The sequence below is a fragment of the Anolis sagrei genome, chromosome 6 (assembly GCF_037176765.1).
Source record: "Anolis sagrei isolate rAnoSag1 chromosome 6, rAnoSag1.mat, whole genome shotgun sequence".
Taxonomy (NCBI): domain Eukaryota; kingdom Metazoa; phylum Chordata; class Lepidosauria; order Squamata; family Dactyloidae; genus Anolis; species Anolis sagrei.
The window spans coordinates 76,285,884-76,301,205 of record NC_090026.1 but is presented as its reverse complement, the minus strand read 5'-3'; the positions used below and the strand labels follow the sequence as shown (position 1 = coordinate 76,301,205).

Sequence of the window (15,322 nt, the reverse complement as noted above, 5' to 3'; positions counted from 1 at the left end):
ATTCTTCATTTTGTCCCACCCATTATAGTTCATGCTATATATTTTCTGTAGTAAACAGGAGTCATGGCATTTGCATTTATGCGGCTCAATGTAAATCAGTTTTGCCCGGGTTTTAGTCATCATGAAACTGCCCAGGATTTTGTTGATTTCAAGCAAGAGAGAAGGGACATAGCCAACAGCGGCCTGTTTAATATAACATGAGCTTTGCACAAGCAGACTCTATTTATAGTATCGCCTAGCATTTGCTGCAAAGCGCTGAAGTGACTGGGACAGAAGTATAGTACATGAAAACCTTTGAGCGTAATCTTTCTCCGAGAGTCACATGGAAGGTTTTGTCTTCGGGAAAGGAAATACACTCGGCTTCTCAGAATTGATACTATGTTCTGATACTATCTTGTAAAATTCTTTGTTGTCCATAGGAATATTACTAACTTTCGGCATACATGACAGAAGAACTTGGAAGATTAGCCATTTAAATCAAATTGAACAAGATTTCTCACATGAATTTTAGTAGTCTCATGTTTAAAGTAAATGCATCTTCAATTCAGCACATACATCTAGCACAGTGTTTCTCAACCTTCCTATTACTGCGACCTCTTAATACAGTTCCCCGTATTGTGGTGACCCCCAACCATAAAATTATTTTCGTTGCTACTTCATAAATGTAATTTTTCTGCTGTTCTGAATCGTAATGTAAATATCTGATATGCAGGAAATATTTTCATTCAATGGACCAAATTTGGCACAAATACCCGATATGTCCAAAATTGAATACTGGTGGGGTAGTTGCTGGTATTTATAGTTAACCTTCAATCAAAGAGCATTCTGAACTCCACCAACGATGGAATTGAACCAAACTTGGCACACTGAACTCCCATGACCAACAGAAAATACTGGAAGGGTTTGGTAGGCATTGATCTTGAGTTGTATTTCACTTACATCTAAAGAGCATTGTGGACTCAAACAATGATGGATCTGGACTAAACTTGGCACGAATACCCCATATGTTCAAATGTGAACACTGGTGGAGTTTGGGGAAAAGAGATCTTGACATTTGGGAGTTGTAGTTGCTGGAATTTATAGTTCACCTGCAATAATAATCATCATCATCATCATCATCATCATTTAATTACTTATTAATTGCCCTCCATCCGAGAATGCTCTAGGCGATTTACAGCTAAATTGTAAAAGATAAAATGCATACATACAAAAATTAAAAATTAACAGGGATCGAATGCTCTAGTAAAAAGCCAGGTCTTAAGTGCTAAAGTAAAAGGCCCCAAGTCACGCATGGCTCTCATATAGGGCGGCAAGGAATTCCATAAGGCAGAGGCAGAAATAGATAAAGCCCTGCGTCTGGTCCTTTCCAAATGCACTTCTCTGGGACCCAGTATATGGAGTAAGTCACGTTGGGCTGGTCGTTGCGACCTCCGATGATGGGAGAAGGAGAGGCGTTCCCTAAGGTACGATGGACCCTGGAACTTGTTAGTGGTGAAGAGTGTGTGTGTGTGTGTGTGTTTGCTTAGCCACTCTTCTTCCCTTCCTTCTATCCTGCCTGCATTCCTGGTCAGGCAGGCAAAGGACCAATCAGCAAAAGGGCTGGGCTTCCCCTTTGCTAGTTGGCACTTTCTCTGCCTGCCTTCCTTGCCACTCCTCTCCTTGCTCTCCATGCTTAATCAGGAGCGAGGGAAAGGGTCAACCAATGAAGAGGAAGCCAAGCGCCATTCATGGGCCAGAGACAAGCCCTTTGTGGGCCACATCTGGCCCTTGGGCCATTTGTTGTGCAGGCCTGGCCTTGGACTATATTTGTATCCATTCGCTGGCACTGTTTCTCTCTTTCCTGGAAGCTCTCTAGGGACAAGTGGCAGATTAGTTGGGGACCAGCAGCAGTTTATGGAACTTCATTTTGTGTAGTGCTGTTGTGATTCCTATGATGCTAACTATATATTCAAAAGTTTGTTCAGTTTCGGAATGTTGTGATGAAAGGAAGTTAGGTCAGTTGAAATTTGATTGCCAGCCATTGTGGCTATAAGCATCCTCAACACTGTTCAAAATTAGCATTTCCAAAATCAGAGTACTTTATTTATATTCCATGCTGTCTCCACGAGGGGACTCAGAGAAGATTACAGGTACATATATGGCAAACATTCAATGCCATTATACAATTGACAGAGACAGACAGAACAGAGACAGGCTTCTGTCTTTTCATTTCCGGCATCTGGTTGTACTCGACTCAGCCATAGGGACGTGCTGTTGTTTCATTTTCCACACTGGAGAGCCTGTCATCCATGGACTCCTTTCTTTTTTTCCGGCATGTTTTTTCAGGGCGCCTTTTACCTCCCTGGTTTGAACCGCTGTGCTAGCCCAGCCCAGTTAGGTTTTCGAATTGTGAAAAAAATGACTTGTGTTGATTTTTTAAAAAATAATAAGGGCCTACCCCTTTCTTTATTGGTTTTAATATTAAACTCTGTATAGTTATTATCCTGCATTGGACTTTATCCAGTCATTTATTCATTAGAGAGGGAACCACACGATCAATTGGAAAACTGAACTCAAGAGACAAAGAGTTTGCCAGCATGCCATTGATTTCTACTTGGGAGGAAAGAAGGGTCAGGATCGATTTTGCTCTGTTCTATCAGTACTCTTCATGTGTCATGCTAGGAGATCTCAATTTAATGAGTATTTTTAAAAGATATCATTTTACAATTATTATTTTTGCTGGGCATATTGTATAAATACTGTATTTTGAAACTGCAGTTGAATAAAATACCTCCAATTCAGAATCATGTTATGATTTAGCTGCTTCTGGATCAGATGTAGCTAAATCGATGTTTACTGTGGATGAGCGCTATGTTACATGAGAAAAAATACATGAAGGGTCATTGCTCATTTTTTAAATCAGCTTTACACAAAAATATATTCCGTCTCAAACATTGTAAACACTGAAGGAAATCCCTCAAACATGTATGTCCCTATAATACGGTACTTCTATAATAATCTCTCTGAAAAAAAGTACAAAACAATATTCGAGAAGTTAGCATGTACCTCTATTCTGTAAGCAGCATTAGGATGGTCATGATTAAGACCAAAAACTTTGGCGTTGATTTTTAACAACAAAATACCACCTATATAAACATTGGAAATGATTTTCTCCCTCCATTCATGAGATCTTGTTTGAAGACTGACATTTTAAACCCAGAACTTGCTTGGTAGAGATTCTACTAAACTGAGAACATAATGAACCTTAACCATTCAGTCTGAATTTTAACTGCATGGCTTCAAATTTTATATGCTAATGTGGCGTGAGAGTTACACTTTATACGTATTGCTCAAGTTTGTAATAGATACTAATGATTCAATAGAGATTTATAAAAGTTGTAGTATATGATTTTATTGGTCCATCACTATGTATAGTGCTCACAGAGTAGCAAAAATAAAAGATTCCTGTACTTAAAACCTCCATGGCAAACAGCTGTGAGACAGATAAAAAAACACTCTTGAATTTTTTACAGTTTGGACAAGATTGAAACTTCAAGAATAATTCAGCCAGCATGGTCAAATCATGCTCGATCTGGGAGATTCTGGAAATTACATTCAAAATATTTGTCCAATATTCTAGGTGTTTGTTGGAAGAACAAATTGTTATATTGTTTCAGGTGACTGGTAATTTTGTCTGTGTCCATGCTATGGCAATTTACGAGCAAAGCCTTAATTTAGAGGAGTGGTTCCTAACCCTTTTTTGACCAGGGATGACTTGACCAGGAAACATTTTGACCAGGGACCACTTTCCAACATTAGTACCAAAACGGTTACAAATCAGTTTTTGGTCAACTTTAGATTTTGTTTAGTTGTTTGGGTTGCTGATTTAGAAAACTGCATTGGATAGACCACACCAGCTCTAGTTTCTGATACAGAACATATGCCATCCAGTAGTCACCATCTGCTTGTCCATAGAAAACTATATTTACTAAGCCGCAGCACTATAAGAGAGTTTCATGAGACCAGTCATTCTCATTGCAACAGTGAAGTAACAGCGAGGCCGCAGACCATATTTTAGTTCTTGTGGACCATTGGTGGTCCATGGATCACAGTTTGGGAATCACTGATTTATAGTTAAGGGTGGGAATTGACGTTAAGGTGTATGTGCATACATCTTAATTTCAATTGCCATCCCTCACTCTAAAGAAAACAAAGCTATATGTACTTCGTTTCAGTTATGTGGAAAGACTTGCTGAGTATTGATTCTGTTGTTACCAATGATGGGTCCACTGACATTACTCTTTCATATTCTGCATGCCGTAAGTCTGGTTCATCAATATCACAGTAATGTTGCTTTGGAAAGGACCGCTATGATTAAGCAGTAAAGGGCTTTTTTGCATTATTTCAGTGATACTGAAATTAAAAGAATAAATTTAGTGCTGGAATGACTTCAGTACCCAGCCTATGAGGTAATCAAAGGCTTCATGGCAGTGTTGGGTTAAAGATGTACCTAAGCACAAGTCAGTGCTCTTTTCTGTAATCCTGATGTTTACTGTAGGCATACTTCCTTAGAAGTACATCCAAACCGATCAGATTATTCTCTGATGAGTTTGGATCCTGGTTGATTAATTTCAAGGTCAGCTTTACTGAAAACGTTCCAATTATTATGCAAGCCAAAATCAAACTGTTTATCTAAATGTTCCATATGAAATGTCAAGCTCTATTTTGATTCTGGCTGCATGCATTCATACATGAGAAAACAAAAAGTTTTTATGGAAAAGAGGACTGATCTATCTCTTTAAAAGCACTTTATTGCATGTGGAGAAGCTTGCATGCCTCACTTGCATAAACCTTCTGGGACTACTATGGTCTGAAGTACTACTAGTATGTTTGGATTGTGGTTATTGAAAAGATGGAAGAGCATTTTCAGTACTGAAGACTAGAGTCATTTGGCTATGAAGATAATTGAATGAAGTGTTTTTAAGGATATGATATCATAGTGGGAGATGTTTGCATCTGTAAAATTTTCCCATGAGAGAAATCTATTTGCATCATTTTCTGAGATATCGTTGAATAAAACTTCATGTTTCTTTTTCCCCTCATTATTAAGTATCTTCTCAGCACATGCCGCTCTATATGGATATGCCTTGTAAAACTCAGTTGGGGAAACAAATGAGACTTTTAATGAATTGCTTGAAGTGCTTCTTGGGAAACTGTAGGATGGACATTGATGTCATCCTTTTATTCTGGTAAACATTCCCATGTTTTTAGTTAATTGCACTGGTGACAAATCTGACCACTATTCAATCAGTATGATCTTTAGACTTCAAAAAAAAAAAGTTTCACTCATGAATCAGTTGTATGACATTGTTTGTGGCAAATGTTACTATTGAAATTACCATTATTGGAACAAACCATAAACCAATGTTTCTCAACGTGGGGGTTTGGACCCCTAGGGGATCGCGAGGGGGGTGTCAGACTGGTCGCCAAAGGTCATCAGAAAACACAGTATTTTCTGTTGGTCATGGGGGTTCTGTGTGGGAAGTTCGTCTCAATTCTATTGTTGGTGGGGTCCAAGGGGCTTTTTGATTGTAGGTGAACTGTAAATCCCAGCAAGTACACTCCCAAATGTCAAGGTCTATTTTCCCCAAATTCCACCAATGTTCACATTTGGGCATATTGAGTATTTGTGCCAGGTTTGGTCCAGATCCATCATTGTTTGAGTCTACAGTGCTCTCTGGATGTAGGTAAACTTCAACTCCAAAACTCAAGGTCAATGCCCACCAAAAACTTCCAGTGTTTTCTGTTGGTCATCGGAGTTCTGTGTGCCAAGTTTGCCCCAAATCTCTCATTGGTGGAGTTCAAGATGTTCTCTGATTGTAGGTTAACTATAAATCCCAGCAACTACAACTCCCAAATGACAAAATTGATCAGGTATTTGTGCCAAAGTTGGTCTAGTGAATGACAATACATCCTGCATATCAGATGTTTACATTATAATTCATGATAGTAGCAAAATTGCAGTTATTATTTATCTATTTATGTATTTACTACATTTATATACCGTCCTTCTCAACCCGCAGGTGACTCAGAGCGGTTTACAGTCGGTACCAAGACCATAAAATACAATTACAATATAATTAAAAACTCGATAAAAACAGATATCATTAGGGTCTCCTTGATAAAACACTGTCCAATCACATTGTCCAACCATTCAATTTTCCTATGTCTGTTAAACTGTGTCCAAAAAAAAGCCAAGTCTTGACTCTTTTTGGGAATATTAAGAGGGAGGGGGCCAATCTGATATCCCAAGGGAGGGTGTTCCATAGCCAAGGGGCGACCACTGAGAAGGCCCTGTCTCTCGTCCCCGCCAGCCGTACTTGTGATGAAGGCAGGATCGAGAACAGGGCCTCCGCAGACAATCTTAAAATCCTGGAAGGTTCATAAGGAGAGATGTGTTCGGACAGGTAAGTTGGACCAGAACCGTTTAGGGCTTTATAGGCTAAAGTCAGCACTTTAAATTTTGCCCGGTAGTAGACTGGCAGCCAGTGGAGTTGGCACAACAGAGGAGTTGTATGCTCCCTAAGCGCTGCTCCTGTTAGCAGTCTGGTTGCCATCCGTTGGACCAATTGAAGCTTTTAGACAGTCTTCAAAGGAAACCCCATATAGAATGCATTTGCAGTAGTCTATACGGGATGTAGTCTATACCAGAGTGTGGATTACAGTAGTCAGGTTATGAAGTAGCAATGAAATAAAATTATGGTTGGGGGTCACTACAACATGAGAAGCTGTATTAAGGGTTTGCAGCATTAGGAAGGTTGAGAAACACTGCCCTAAACCTTCCTCTTGAAATTTTCCTAGTTCATATGCTTCTTTGTTTGCTTGTGTGTTTATTTTCTGAACTGGAAAGTAATGACTTCTGTGACCATTGGAATTTATTCTCAGCCATTATCTTTCCAGCTTTGTGTTCACATGGAGATGTTAAAGTGCATATAAGAATAAATAGTGACCAATGTATATACTCCCAGCTGTCTAGCTCATTTGCAAAACGTGTCCTGGGATTTTCTGGCAAAGAACAAACTACTTAAGAAATCTGTTTTGATTGGCTCTATTGAAATTTCCTGGATTAAATAATGTGTGTGTGTGGTTTTTTTGGCAGATCTCTCAAGCCAGCAACAGCAACGAGAGAAGGCTGAATTGTCTATCTCAGCCAGACCCCAGTCTCCATCACTGGCCCCCCTGATGGCAGTTGGCACTTCCCTCTGAAACCTGCCAAGCTGGACGCCACAGCTTTGAACGACTGCACTTTGGCTGCCACTGTGTCCTCTCCTGAGAAAACCAACCATGCAGACCTAGCCTATAAGGCAGGCGTTCATGAAGAGCACTATGTAAGTGAAGCTGTGGAAAATGATGTGCCAGACTACAGGGAGTACAGAGATGCCGGCACCATTACTGGTAGGAAATAAGTTTTACCTCTTCCCCCTTCCCTCATTATTTCCATGGTAGTAATGACTTCCCCCTTTCTGGAAGAAAGCTAGTTGTCCTGTGTTTTGTAAAGATGCATTTCAACACAATTCTTGCTGAGTTGCCTCAGGGAAATTTCATTAGCTTGCACTTTAGGGTTCACGGCTGTCATTACATCACCAGATTCTCTCCTTATGGATGAAGTAATGTGCAGACAGAAGGTATCTAGATCAGACTCTCTTTCCACCAGACAGGTCTTTAGCTGACAGCAAAATATTGCGGAAATACCTTTTAAAAGGTACTGCATTTTTTATTTTGATTTTTTGAGGTTTAAAATGATGTCGTCATCACCATCATCATAATCAAACCTACCTTTCTTCCAGTTCAGGATTCAGAGCAGTTTACAATAAATTAAAAATAAACATATGGCTAAAAAATTAGTAAGCTAAGTTGAAAAGTTGAAATGAGATGAAATGGTGAAAACGTTAAAATCAGATCAAAACATACATCACGAAGTGTATACACATGCATGCACAACAGCACAACAATTAGCAGGATCCAGTGCATTGTTGAGATAAGAAAGGCCTAGTATTGTCACTGATCACAAGCCTGTTGACATTGAAAAGTCTTCCGTTGCCCAAAAAAGGAAAGTAGGAAAGCTGCCAATCTAATTTCTCTGGAAAGAGAATTCTGGAGCCTATTTTTTCTTTTACTGTTACTGTCTACTGTTAGTCTTAGGAAATTTCAAGTTGTTGAGCTTTTGCCAGTTGAAGTGGAAAATTGCAGTACAGTTGAACCTTCACATCACAAGATTTGGCAGGGGGAAATCCTTTCGAATGTGAAAATTCAATGAATATATACCAGACCCTTTTGGGCCTGGGGAAGGCCAGAGAGAGGAAATGGGGCACCATAATCCCCATTGTATTTCCCATTGGGCTTGCTTAACCTTCTAGCCTTTTTCTCTGCCTACCTTTCCTCCGCATTTCTGTCATCTGCAACCAAGGTGTCCATGGAGGTGCTGGTCTGTTTGAGGCAGGTGTGAATGTAGTAATTGCCCACCTTGATTAGCATTGAATGACCTTGGACTGGTTCCATTCTGCTTGGGGGAATCCTTTGTTGGTAGGTGTTAGCTGGCCCTGAATGTTTCCTTTCTGGAATTCTCCCCCCCCCCTTTTTTTAGTGTTGTTCTTTATTTACTGTCCTGATTTTAGAGCTTTTAATACAACCCTGAAAACCCCCTGCAACTGGAACTCACACCGAGGCACTTCTAATAATGGAGGGGGGCATTCTGGGTGAGCTGCTGGGGAGACTTTAAAACAGGGGTCCTCAAACTTTTTAAACAGAGGGCCAGATCACAGTCCCTCAAACTGTTGGAGGGCCGGATTATAATTTGAAAAAAAAATTGAATGCATTCCTATGCACAACTCTGCACATAGCTTATTTGTAGTGCAAAAAACACTCTAAAACAATACAATAATTAAAATGAAGAACAATTTTAACAAATATAAACTTATTAGTATTTCAATGGGAAGTGCGGTCCTGCTTTTGGCTGATGAGATAGGGTTGTTGTTGTTGTTGTTGTTGTTGTTGTTGTGTGCTTTCAAGTAGTTTCAGACTTAGGTTGACCCTGAGCGAGGGCTGGGTAAATGACCTTGAAGGGCTGTATCTGGCCCCTGGGGCTTAGTTTGAAGACCCCTGCTTTAAAATATTGGTTGAGCCAGTAAAAGGATGGCAGGTACATCCCTAGAAAAACGCAACTGGGTATTCTTTATGAGTTCTAATTAGGTCATATTGGGAGTCATAGTAAACACAGGGATTTGGAATGATGTACATTCTAAACATCCTTATAATTATATTATTGCTTTAAAAATTCTCAGGTAAGTGGAGGGCCCCACGCAAATATGAAGGAACAGAATTTATTTTCTTAAACAAATTACATCTGCTCTAGGCATGTTGTAGCAAAACTGTACTTATGACTTCTCTTTTTAAGTATTCCCCTGAGGTCAGGAAGAATTTAACTGAATATCCTCTTTCTGTTTGCGTGCCAGAGCGGCTCCGTTTAGATAATCTGTGTCATAGAAAGAAAAGCAAGTTTCTTGCTTCTTTCACCATCTGATAAGCTGAAGATAGCACTGCTTGTTATTTTAATATACTTTGTCCTTTATGAGTCATTTTCCAATGATTCCTTGAAGTTAGATGTCTGTGTTGTCCAAATGCTGGAGGGAATGGGAGAGAATGGGGCTGCGTTAGGCCAAGGATTGTGAGGTTCAACACAAGAGATACTGAATCCAGACAAGACAGAGCAACTCTTGGTCAGTCAAAAGGCCAAACAGGGTATAGGGTTACAGCCTGTGCCGGATGGGGTTACATTCCCCCTGAAGACAGAAGTTCGTAGCTTGGGAGTGATCCTGGATTTGCCTTTGAGCCTGGAACCCTGGGTGTCAGCGGTAGCCAGGGGAGTTTTTGCATAATTAAAACTTGTGCACCAGTTGCAGCCATACCTTGAGATGTCAGATTTGGTCATGGTGGTCCATGCTGTTGTTACATCCCAAATCTACTACTGGAACACACTTTACGTGGGGTTGCCTTTGAAACCTTTTCGGAAGCTTCAAGTGGAGCAATAAGCAGCAGCCGGGGTACAGGGAGCACGTAACTCCCCCCCCCCCCCCCCCGGTTACGCTAGCTCCACTAGCTGCCAGTCTGCTACTGAGCACAAATCAAAGTGGTTGCTTTAGCCTATAAAGCCTTATACGGTTCTGGCCTAGCTTACTTGTACGAACGTATCTCCCTCTATTAACCATCTTGGAGGTTACGATCTTCTGGAGAGGCTCTGCTCTCAATCCCACTTCCTTCACAGACACGACTCGTGGAGATGAGAGACAGAGCCTTGTCAGTGGTAGGCCCTCGGCTATGGAACTCCCTCCCCAGTGGAGTTAGAACAGCTCCCTTTCTCCTGACCGTCAGAAAGAAATTAAAAACGTGGGTGTGAGACCAAACCTTTGAACAGTAATTTTCAGTGCAATAAGTAAATATGGAATAATGCAATTTACGACTGGAATGGATCTTGATCTATGTCTTTAAATTACATGGTTTTAAATTAATTTGTTTGAAGATTGAAATGTTTTTAACTTTGTGGTTTTAATGTTTATGTATGTATATGCCTTTTTGTAAATTGCTCTGAGTCCCCTTCGGGTTGAGAAGGGTGGGGTATAAATACAGTAAATAAATAATTATCTTCTCCATCTGGCATTTTCTTTTACATTTTTGCCCACATACCTTTTATTTTTCAGTTTGTTTTGCAAATACTTGAAAAATGTGTACCTAACAAAAGTCTTGGATGCATGTTTTGGCTTTTGATATTTCTAACTTGCATTTTCCTTCTTCTTGATGTCCCTTTTCAACCATTTCCTTATGTTTCAATAAAGAATATCTTTCTCTCCCATTCACGTCTTGCTCCGGTGGCGCAGTGGGTTAAACCCCTGTGCTGGCAGGACTGAAGACTGACAGGTCACAGGTTCAAATCCGGGGAGAGGCAGATGAGCTCCCTCTATCAGCTCCAGCTCCTCATGCGGGGATGTGAGAGAAGCCTCCCACAAGGATGATAAAAACATCAAATCATCCAGGTGTCCTCTGGGCAACGTCCTTGCAGACGGCCAATTCTCTCACACCAGAAGCGACTTGCAGTTTCTCAAGTTGTTCCTGACACGACAAAAAAAAAAAACACACAAAACAAACTTCTTGCTTCATGGACTCTTCAAATCAGTATCAAATTTAGCATTCCAAAGCAGACATGGGAAAACTTCGGCTCTCCAGGTGTTTTGGACTCCCACAATTTCTAACAACTCGCACATAACCTGGAGGGCCCATGCCTGTTCTAAAGCTTTCTATTATCAAAGATTATTGTAAAGAGGTGGACATTTGTCCATGAAGACTAAATCGCATATATAGATATATCTTTGTTACTACTGCCATTGTGCTCTGATCAAGTTTCTCCTCTTTCGTTTTATTAGGTCACAGCTTCGACAAAACTCTCTGTCCCACTTAACATGCTTTGAGAATTATTTTCCCGACTCCACCAGAAAACTTCTACTGAACCTGACTCGCCTTTGACCCAGTACTTTTGCGTTAAACATACTTAATGCAAAAGTATGCCTTAGGAAGGCATCAAGTTAGAGAGTGCCGTTTTCTTCAAATTATTTATTTAGTGTTTTCAATAGTCATAATTGCAGAATGAACATTCCTGATGCGAAAATCGGAAATGTTTCAAAATCTTTTGTTGTTGTTCTCTTTAAGGTGGCAACTGTGGCGCTCCTTCTCAATAGTTCACTTTTCTTCTGGGTAGTGCTCCTTCTCAAAAAGCAGAAGCATGTGGTTGGCAAGCCCCAGAGATCTCCTGTGCCCCTCTCACCAAATATCCTTATATCCTCAGACTCTCACCTCTGTGTTCTCTTTCCAAATGCACATCTTACACACCATAAAAGTAGTGAATGAACAAGACACAGAGGTGTGTGACTGAAGGGAGATATGATTGGGGAAATTGTAGGAGGCATGGATTTGTGCTGGGCACTACACTTGAATTCCTGGCACGTCACAGATCTTCAGTCTCTCTTCAGAAGAGGTCCTCAAACTAAGACCTGGGGGCTGATATGGCCCTCCAAGGTCATTTACCCGGTCCTCGCTCAATTAACTTAAGTCTGAAACGACTTGAAAGCACACAAGAATAACAACAACAATCCTATCTCATCAGCCAAAAGCAGGCCCACACTTCCCATTGAAATACTAGTAGTTTATATTTGTTAAAATTGTTCTTCATTTTATTTATTGTATTGTTTTTAAGTGTTTTTGCACTACAAATAAGATATGTGCAGTGTGCATAGGAATTCATTCATGTTTTTTTTTCTCCAAATTATAATCCAGCCCTTCAACAGTTTGAGGAACTGTGACTTTGCCCTCTGTTTAAAAAGTTTGAGGACCACTGATCTACAACCACTTATGTCATTCACAGTACAAGTAATGAACAAATGAGATGTGAAGCTAGAAAAAGGTGTGGATATGTTCAGATTATCTCATGCATATATTTCAAAATCTGAAAAAAATACAAAATCTGAAACATTTTGGCTCTCAAGTATTTCAGATAATGAATACTTAACCTGTAGTACTTCGCAATGGTAACAGTTAAAAGCAATTAGCACACATTGCAAGAACAGTTTAAGTCATAGAGCAATTGCTATCAGACACTCCTGCTAAATATTTCCATTTGGATCCAAAAGAGCACTTACTTCATTTTTTGCTATAGAAACTCCTGGTGTTTGCTTTGCTTACTAGTCATAGTGACCTCATGATATTGCTTTTAGAAATATGGTTGAATAATCTCCACCACAGCTGCGGTGTTCTTTCTTCTAAAATCATGTTCAGACCTACTTCTCATTTTTTAAATTTAATCCTCTGTGACTAACTAGTATTTAGCAATAACTTCCTGATTTTGGTAAGCCCATCCACTGTATCATAGAATCACAGAGTTGGAAGAGACCCCATGGGCCATCCAGTCCAACACCCTGCCAAGAAGCAGGAATATTGCAATCAAAGCACCCCTGACAGATGGCCATCCAGCCTCTGTTTAAAAGCTTCCAAAGAAGGAGCCTCCACTACACTCTGGGGCAGAGAGTTCCACTGCTGAACGGCTCTCACAGTCAGGAAGTTCTTCCTCATGAATTGAATTGAATAAGATACAATTGAATAAGATACAGATTTATGCTTAGCATCACAGTTATTTTTCACTTAAAGGTAATGAGAGAGAATAACTGTGCTGTCGCACGCTGGGCCTGTGCATAAGACTGTAGACAGGACATAAATTCTGTGTGCCCAACGGGACGCCGGGGCTGCCTCAGATTAAAGGCCTTTGGATTTCCTTAAAACACAGTCTCTAGAATACTTAAAGGTTCAACAAAGTTCTTTATTAATGAAAACAAACAGGTACTTTAAGGCTTTCTTAACAGTTTACAGGCACTATCTTCTTAACTGTAACTAATGGGGAAATCCTTAACTTCTAATCTGGGCAGTCTGGCTTTGCCTCTGTTGGCGTGGAGCCCCTACACCCGGTACCAACTGCTTCTGGCTTCCGCGAGAGACCCTTAGCAAGCAGAGATTTGTAGACTTCCAGGGGGAAAGAACTCAGGTTTCCGTGATGGCTGAATGAAGTCCTTCAGCAAAGGAGCTGTAAGGCTGTACAACCCCGGTCAGGCTGTAGGCTGTATATCTCCCCGGCCAAGCTGTAGAAGACAAAGCTTTCTACAGGAGCTCTTGGTATTATGTCCTGCATGGAAAGCTTCTCTGTGTGGACTGAACTCAAACTGGCTCCTATTCCCTCCAAAACCCAAAGGGGGCGGGACCAGGGAACCTAACTATAATTGACAGGTGGCTTGCCCTGTGATTGCAGCCAAAAGAAGCCACCTATCTGCAGAGTCCCTGAAACTTAGGGCTACAACAAACATTCAATGCAAAGCAAACAAAATTGGAGCTCCTGGTACAGCTGTACCTGCACAATAACATATTTAAGTTCTTTGAATTTACAAGCATTTTTCAAATTCACAATGACTCCCTTTGCTCCCTTTGCAAATTTTCTCTTGCTAGTATAATGTTCACATTCACAAACATAGTAGTATTAAAATAAGTTTACTTTGTGAATAATGTCTTCTTAAAGTGCTTAGTATATGTCCACTCCATGACAACTCAGAGAGTGCTCTTCAGTGCTATAGCACCCTCTCTTTGGGCAAGTGGACAAATATCAGCTACCTTGGGATGTTGTGTTTATTGAAAAATTATTTATTGAAACAAGCTTTCACAGAACAATGATTTTGTTTGTGTATCACTTTGAATATTATAAAAAGAAATATTAATTTCTTTTTAAAAATGTGACTGATTTATAGTAATTTTTTGAAGGATATGGAAACTGTACTGTCAGAATGGGAAGGTCAGTTTTAGCACTCTTTTATAGGGATACTCTTTCAAAGAAGATGTAAGCCAGGATCCCTAGTCTGTATCTAGTCATGTAGGAGTCATCTTCTCCTCTTCCTTTTTTCCACTTTTCTTTCTTTATTTGGGAAAAATAAATAAATTGGCATATCTAGGACCTTAGTTTGTGCATTTCGTGACCTGAGAGATCACCATGAGGAATGATGTATTAGCTTATTAAGTTTTTGCCATTGCTGATGGAAACATCTGTTAGGAGTTATTGTTGTGACGATCCAAAAAGTTCTTTTTTCCTATAACCGGGAATGGATGGATATATTGCAAAACATCTGGCTAGGAGTTTTTTTTAATTGTGTCAGAGGAGAATTGAGAATACTGCAAGTCACTTCTGGTGCTAGAGAATTGGCCATCTGCAAGGACGTTGCTCAATGTGTTACCATTCTGTGGGAGACTTCTCTCATGTCTCCGCATGAGAAGCTGGAGCCGACAAATGGGAGCTCACCCCATCTTGCAGATTCGAACCAGCGACCTTCAGGTCTCCAGGTCAGCAGTTCAGCTAGCACAAGGGTTTAACCCATTGTGCCACTGCGGCTCCTGAGTGCGGCATTTGGGTAGTGAGATGTAGCAAAAAGCTGCTTTATGGCTGTGCTGTCTTACAACGGAGCTGGGAATCATTCAGCCTTCTAGATTTTTACGTGACCCTGAGTATATGCATAAAGAAAACTGGTATAAAAATCAAGTGTTTACTGATAACAAATCCACATTTGCAAGGCTTGCTAAACAATCTGATTTTCCTTTTTATGAAGTACAGCTGAAGCATCTTCTGCAGAGTCCACTGTAAACACTGCACAACAGATTTATGTAAATGTTTAAAACAGCCAGTAGGTGATATTCAATAAACGTTTACTGT

At 40.2% G+C, this 15,322-nt stretch overlaps 1 protein-coding gene across 3 annotated transcripts in view; it reads left to right on the top strand.

The window, feature by feature from the left end:
• The first annotated feature begins 7,179 nt into the window (after nucleotides 1–7,179).
• Nucleotides 7,180–15,322, top strand: part of TRAK1 (trafficking kinesin protein 1) — a 118,862-nt gene continuing 110,719 nt past the window's right edge. For all 3 annotated transcript variants that reach the window (XM_060781767.2, XM_060781765.2, XM_067470203.1), the window contains exon 1: nucleotides 7,180–7,434. The gene's annotated coding sequence lies outside the window, so the exon portion shown is untranslated. The remainder of the gene's footprint in view (nucleotides 7,435–15,322) is intronic.